Source organism: Salvelinus sp. IW2-2015, linkage group LG1 (genome assembly GCF_002910315.2).
Source record: "Salvelinus sp. IW2-2015 linkage group LG1, ASM291031v2, whole genome shotgun sequence".
In the NCBI taxonomy this organism is placed as follows: Eukaryota; Metazoa; Chordata; class Actinopteri; order Salmoniformes; family Salmonidae; genus Salvelinus; species Salvelinus sp. IW2-2015.
In genome coordinates, this window is record NC_036838.1 from 25,662,079 (window position 1) to 25,669,066 (window position 6,988).

A 6,988-nucleotide genomic window follows, 5' to 3' on the forward strand; every position below is an offset into this window, starting at 1 on the left:
CTGCACAATACAGTGTGTTTCAACAAATGTGCATACACACAGAGAGAGAAAGAGAGGATACGGGGGAGGTATGGAGAAAACTATTCTGACTACAATACATTTCCAATATCCACCCTATTAGCTTGCAGCTTCCATTTCAACACTCTGCTCCATTCTAAGATTCTGGGTCGGTGGTGAGATGTGTCAGGAAAACATTCGAAAGATACACAGAGTGTACAAAATATTAGGAACACCTGCTCTTTCRATGACAGACTGACCAGGTGAATCCAGGTGAAAGCTGTGATCCCTTATTGATGCCACTTGTTAAATCCACTTCAAATCAGTGTAGATGAAGGTGAGGAGACAGGTTAAATTGAGACATGGATTGRGTATGWGTGCCATTCAGAGGGTGAATGGGCAAGACAAAATATTGAAGTGCCTTTGAACGGGGTACGGTAGTAGGTGCCAGGAACACTGGTTTGAGTGTGTCAAGAACTGCAGCTGCTGGGTTTTTCACGCTCAATAGTTTTCTGTGTGTATCAAGAATGGTCCACCATCCAAAGAACATCCAGCCAACTTGACACGACCGTGGGAAGTATTGGAGTCAACGCTTTCGACACCTTGTAGATTCCATACTCTGACGAATTGAGGCTGCTCAGAGGGCAAAAGGGGAGGGGGGGTGCAACTCAATATTAGGAAGGTTTTCTTAATGTTTTGTACATTCAGTGTAGATCACCATTACTGTAATGAACGAGACCGCTTAGGCGTGAGTGTGTCCTTTAATAAAGTAGCCAACCAAGATCCAGACGTGTATATACACACAGGCTCAGCTCCAGACCTCAGCAGATGGAGAGTCACACACACGCACGGCTTTGTTTTGGTGAAATTCCTGGACATTTTGGAGTGTAGAAATGTTTCACACACACACACACACACACACGCCGAGTGGTCAGAAAGGACAGCTGTAATGGCTCTCCCTCCAAGAAGATATGATATGATTTTTCCACTAGACCACTTCAATCCATTCTTGCTTATACGGTCTGTCCTTCAATCTCAGCAAGTGTCAGTCATTTGGGTCCCAGGGTGAGGAGACAGCAGGACCTGGCCTGTAGCCCGGGGGGGAGCAGACCAGAGTGGGATCAATGAGAGGGTGGGGGTGGAGATGGATCCTCTATACAGGGGGCAGACTGCATGGCCTGTAGCCCGGGGGGGAGCAGACCAGAGTGGGATCAATGAAGGGGGGGTGGAGATGGATCCTCTATACAGGGGGCAGACTGCATGGCCTGTACCGGGGGGAGCAGACCAGAGTGGGATCAATGAGAGGGTGGGGGTGAGATGGATCCTCATACAGGGGCAGACTGCATGGCCTGTAGCCCGGGCGGGGGGCAACCCAGAGTGGGGCTGAGGAGATGGGACGGAAGGGGTGGAGATGGAGGCGGGCCACATTGTTTGGAGAGGGATGAAGAGGGGGTGGTTAGGGAAAGGGAGACCAAGGCCAGATCCAACCCCCTGGAATCTGTCCCCATCGGGATGTAATCCCATTCAATTCGAGGGGGGGTGTCCCAGATTGGAAGAACAAAGGACGCGTGTGTCACGTGAGGAGGGTCAGACAGACACGTTCACACGGCTTGGCAGGCCAGAGACAAAGGGGCTGCTGTCATCGCCGCATGGCCCCCACCCCTCCCCCCACCAACCCACACACGGACACCGTAACGCACAAACTAGGCTGCTGTGTGCCACCATAGTTGCAACCTTTTCTGCTGCTGCCAGCTGATGCCATGCAGGGCTGGTCCAGAGTTGTGACGCTGCAATGATCCATCACACTTTTACCAGCACCACACCTCCCTGCTCCTCCTCTCCCACCAGAATGAATCTCACGGCAGCGCTCTCGCTCTATTCGATGCACAGGCATACCCACAGATGTGACTGTGTGCATCTGCATGTATCCATACAGTGGATTGGATACAGTCAATGTCAATACGAACTCATTCAGATAGAGAATTGGTCCGCACGTCTCTCCACACTGTATTCAGGTCCACAGTAGGAGGAGTTAGTGTGCTGATCGAAACCATGGCAACGCTTCACATTGGTCAGCATTAGTCCAGGCAGGGTAACGACTATTACTGTAGCCTATCGGTTTTCCCAAACATATAAAACAATAGGAGAGACAAGTAGTAGTTTGTTACAGCGTAATTACATACAGCAGGTTACCCCATTGGTCAATCCTCTGGTATAAAGCCTATGTGGTGTACAGTGTGGTGGACTGACATTATCACTCAAGGTTGATCACTTAGGCTACAGCCCCTCCCACTAAACAAAGGTTAGGACCTAAGATAAGCAAAAAGTTGCTGTAATGTAGTCAGGCCAGTTGGTCTTGTTGTGTGGGGTAGACTACTAAACCATTACAGTGCTGCGCTGTAGGGCCTAATAAAGGACCTTATATACTGAGTGTATAAAACATTAGGAACACCTTCCTGATATTGAGTTGCACCCCCATTTGCCCTCAGAACWGCCTCAATTCGTTGGGTCATGGACTCCGCAAGGTGTCGAAAGCGTTCCACAGGGATGCCGCCCCATGTTGACTAATGCTTCCCACAGTTGTGTCAAGTTGGCTGGATGTCCTTTGGGTGGTGGACCATTCTTGATACACACAGGAATCTGTTGAGCGTGAAAAACCCAACAGCGTTGCAGTTCTTGACACACTCAAACCAGTYCACCTGGCACCTACTACCATACCCTGTTCAAAGGCCCTTAATAAATCTTTTGTCTTGCCCATTCAACACACGTACACAATTCATGCCATTAATTTTTATTTAACTAGGCAAGTCAGTTAAGAACAAATTCTTATTTACAATMATGGCCTACCCCGGTCAAACCCTAACGACGCTGGGCCAATTGTGCGCTGCCATATGGGACTCCCAATCACGGCCGGTTGTGATACAGCCTGGAATCAAACCAGGGTCTGTAGTGATGCCTCTAGCACTGAGATGCAGTGCCTTAGACCGCTGCGCCACTCYGCAGCCCAAATGTCTCAAGGATGAAAAATCCTTCTTTAACCTCTTTCCTCTCCTTCAATTTAGAAACTCAAACAATACTTTAGAACCACGTAAATATACTCAATTTGAAGATTGTGCAGGACTATGGTAGATTGGTTCCTTAATCTATACTTTCAGACTGTTAAAGTATTCATCTGGTCAATATGTCAGTGTATTATGTCTGTTGTTTGTAACAGTGTGTTATATGTGAAAATGTGATTGTATTATATATTGTATTTGAATGTTTAAGGACTCTTGGAAGATTTCTCCAAATGGGGACAAAAAGAGGTGCTAATAAAATAAAATAAATCCCCCTCATCTACACTGATTGAAGTGTATTTAACATCAACAAGGGATCATAACGTTCACATGGTCAGTCTGTGTCACGGAAAGAGTAGGTGTTCCTGAGGTTTTGTACACTCAGTGTATAAGGCTGCACGACAGAAAGCCAACAGAGGATAGGAGAGGGATTATTTATGGAGTGGGAGGCGTGGATATTTTCTGAATTCTCATAAGCAACTTTATTAGTGGCAGTTACCCTACCTGACATGACAGAGCTAACCTCTGCCAGTACTAACCTCTGCCAGTACTAACCTCTGCCAGTACAGCTACTGTATAATAAGAGTAAAGCTATAAGCAATCATAGAGATGATACGCGTCACTTCCTCTGCTCGGAGCAGAACAATGGGACAGTTGATCCCAGAATGGAATTAGAGGGTGCCAAAGACGACTTGTAATCATTTCCACAGAACATTTTACAAAGACACATTCACTCGAAGTACAGTCCAAATGCAAAAAGTTTGGTAACAGATTGACGGCACAAACAACGCAAATCGTTGTTTGTGTTCTATAACCACACTTTGCCTCTGCACTGTTCTTCAAGTAAATGTGTTTTTGTCAAATCTTTGGGGAAATTGTTCAAATAAATCCTTGTGGATAGAGTTGTATGGTTTGGTTAACTTTACAAATCATTGGTTTCGGTTTGGCATACATTTTAAAGTGGAAAAATGTTGGAGTCTCAGCATCACTTAAAGTGGAATTGGCCCTAATGCAGGGTCTGGTCTGTTAAACAGACTGAGGAATATGGACTCAACGTTATGCCACGTTAGACCAGGGCCTGCATTTATCAAGTGTGGGAGTGATAGGATGTTTAAAAAAAWAATAATATTAGGTAAGATTATTATGTAGATCAACACAAAAAAACWGACTTTGATTTATAAGGTGACCTGTCTCTTTAAGGATAGGACTGGTGTTGGGAGAACTGATCCTATGTCAGTTGTTACAGGGCTGGGAGTTACAGCAGCTGCAGTTTGAGAGAGAGAAAAGAGAAAAGAGAGAGAGATGAGAAAGAGAAGAGGGAGAGAGAGAGAGAAGAGATAGAGAGCGAGAGAGTGTTCTGGGTTGGGGCATCTGGATCCCATATTCCAAAGGTCACATGGATATAAAGGATAACACCAGCCTCCATAAAGTTTATTACAAATACATCTGCAGTGTATGGTCATATCGCATAGCCTCACGGGATCAGGCGGCACATGAGGCTGACACAAGCATCGCCGGCCAGACTGCATGTTTTCATTATTACAGACAGAACATTAGAAAGGTGTGTGGTGATGTGTGAGGATAAATTGACAACCTTTCGTTCTCTTTTCTTCTCTGTAACTTACAAAATACTTATGACAACTTGGCAAATTGTATGCAAATTGTTCATAATTAAGCCACGTTTTTACAATTGCTTATTACATGCCTACCGTATAACGTGCACTAGCTTGTCACAAATGTGCCATGCCGTGTATTCATTCTGCCTACTCGGTTGCAAAAAGTTTCTCGAACGGAAGCTAATAGAACGAAACGGGGAGGGACATACCTGAATTTGTCCAATAGAAACGCTCGATGTAGTTGCAAAACATTTCCAACTGTTTGGCGGAATGAATACACCCCTGCTCAGTCAAAACTCCAATAGCCCTACTATACAATTTCACCATTAGCCCAGCAACCTAGGACACCAGCAGCTGCTTGTTATCACTGTTTGTTGGCTATTTTATGACATGGCCGGATGCATACAACTACGTACAAATTTGACAGCTTTGACTTCAAAACAATGCCACAGCAGAAAGCTTGCTGGTGCAACCACTGCGTGGTTTATTACACTGTAGCGCCCATCTAACTTGTCACACTGACTATTGTAGCCATAGCATGGCTGAGGTTTGCAACATTGTAACACCACATTAAGGTTGGCCTACACTTGGAATAATTGTTTTTCTATTGCCCACAAACTAGGCCTAGGGGATTTATTATAATTTCTCTCATAACTAGAATTGTATAAAATAGTCGTAGCAATAGCCTACTGTGCTTCGTCGGCCACTAAACAGCGTCACTGCTCAAGCAGCGATATAGCGCAGTCGATATTTTACTGCAAGTAGACACGAGCTACGAACTTCACTGCTCACGAAACACACCATGCAACAAAACACACATATGTAATCTGATTTGTAGGCTAACGTATGTGGACATTAATTGTTAATTCCAGGTGGAAAATCCCTTACCTGCTCTAGATCTATGGCCGCCATAATATTCTAATTATTCTGCTTTCAGTCTGCTCAAATAATGATTCCAAAATATATCAAACAATTCCCCGGCAGTGGTATCCGGCAGTGGTATCCGGCGTCTGATATTGTCGATATATCTGTCATTAACCAAATCGAAAGGGCGCCCGCGTCCCTAATTGTTGAATAATACAGTCAGTAGCTCTCGCCACCAAACCCCGCTTATTTTGTAAGCGAGTTGCTGAGGTTTTAGGTTTTGATGATCGGCTGCGCATCGCCCTCTCATCAGTGTGTGTGGGGCTGGAGGGGAGCGTGGGAATTACTTGTAGGAACGTGACCTCTGGCGGACAGCTTTTGTAAGTAACAGCGCCCTCTTTTCTTGTTGCTATGTTGCCTGACTTCCCTTGTCTTTCCTCATACGTAAATGATCCACAGTGACTGCTGCTGAGCAAACCTAGAGATCCCGCTAGCCCAGTTAGAAACCCCCAGAGCTGTGAAAATCTGCAACCAGACAAACTAACATTCCTAAATACTATTCCGTAGTAAATAAAGTATAAAGGAACCCAAGGGCGTTATGCATCCATTATTTTAGAGGGGACATGAAGTACATGTGGATGGAGGGTGGTYGTCTGTAGGGGGGCTGATCCCCACTCCTGAAGTTGGAGAATTTTGCATTTTTCAAACACCTGAAACAAACACCTGTTTTATCCTGCAATCTAGAGCCTGCATAGGTTATATCAGCATACCTCTTTACTTGTTCAATTGTCATTTTAATTAATGATGCACATTGGTTCTTTAGGAACTTTTATACTGGTATATAGTTGTATTTATTCATCAAGAAGGAACTCTACACTCTCTCCTCGTCCACTGATGATACTGTATGCACACACTAGAGTATCTAGCTTCCTGCCTAGGCATATCTTTGCTCAGTGGTGCACCTTTGAAGGAACCACTTACTAGGGAGAGGAGTCCAGTCAGTGTGCCACCTCCACAAAATACATTTGACAGATAAAACCGGGGCTTAAAAACAAATTCTATCAATTCATTTAAAATCGGAAGGGGAAAAAAGGACAAATCTGAGGGGGCACTTGACATTGTGCCCCCTATGGGCATGACACCTCTGAGGGAACATCTCACGTCATTATTACCTTGCACCAAGGTAGGCCAATGTCAGTGAAGGCAGCTGCATAAAACTTAGGCCAACCAATGTTGATTCTTTTTTCAAAATGAAAGAAAGTGATCAGTAGTCTGATAATACCGATAAGAATAAGAATAATAACGAATAAGGAAGGAGATTGAAAGCAATGTGGCAAAATGCTGGTGTTATAGACAGGATTCAAGTGGAAGTTGCGTGACATGACCCAGTCACCAGCTGTTATGAGTAGGTGTTAAAATTTAGAATAGGAAACAATACAGTAGGAACTGAATTGA

The 6,988-nt window shown here is 44.7% G+C and overlaps 1 protein-coding gene across 1 annotated transcript in view; it reads right to left on the reverse strand.

Moving 5' to 3' along the window:
* LOC111963573 (phosphatidylinositol 4-phosphate 3-kinase C2 domain-containing subunit beta-like) overlaps positions 1-5,832 on the reverse strand; it is a 65,277-nt gene extending 59,445 nt beyond the window's left edge. The window contains 1 exon segment of the mRNA XM_023987119.2: positions 5,558-5,832. The gene's annotated coding sequence lies outside the window, so the exon portion shown is untranslated.
* Positions 5,833-6,988: the final 1,156 nt, after the last annotated feature.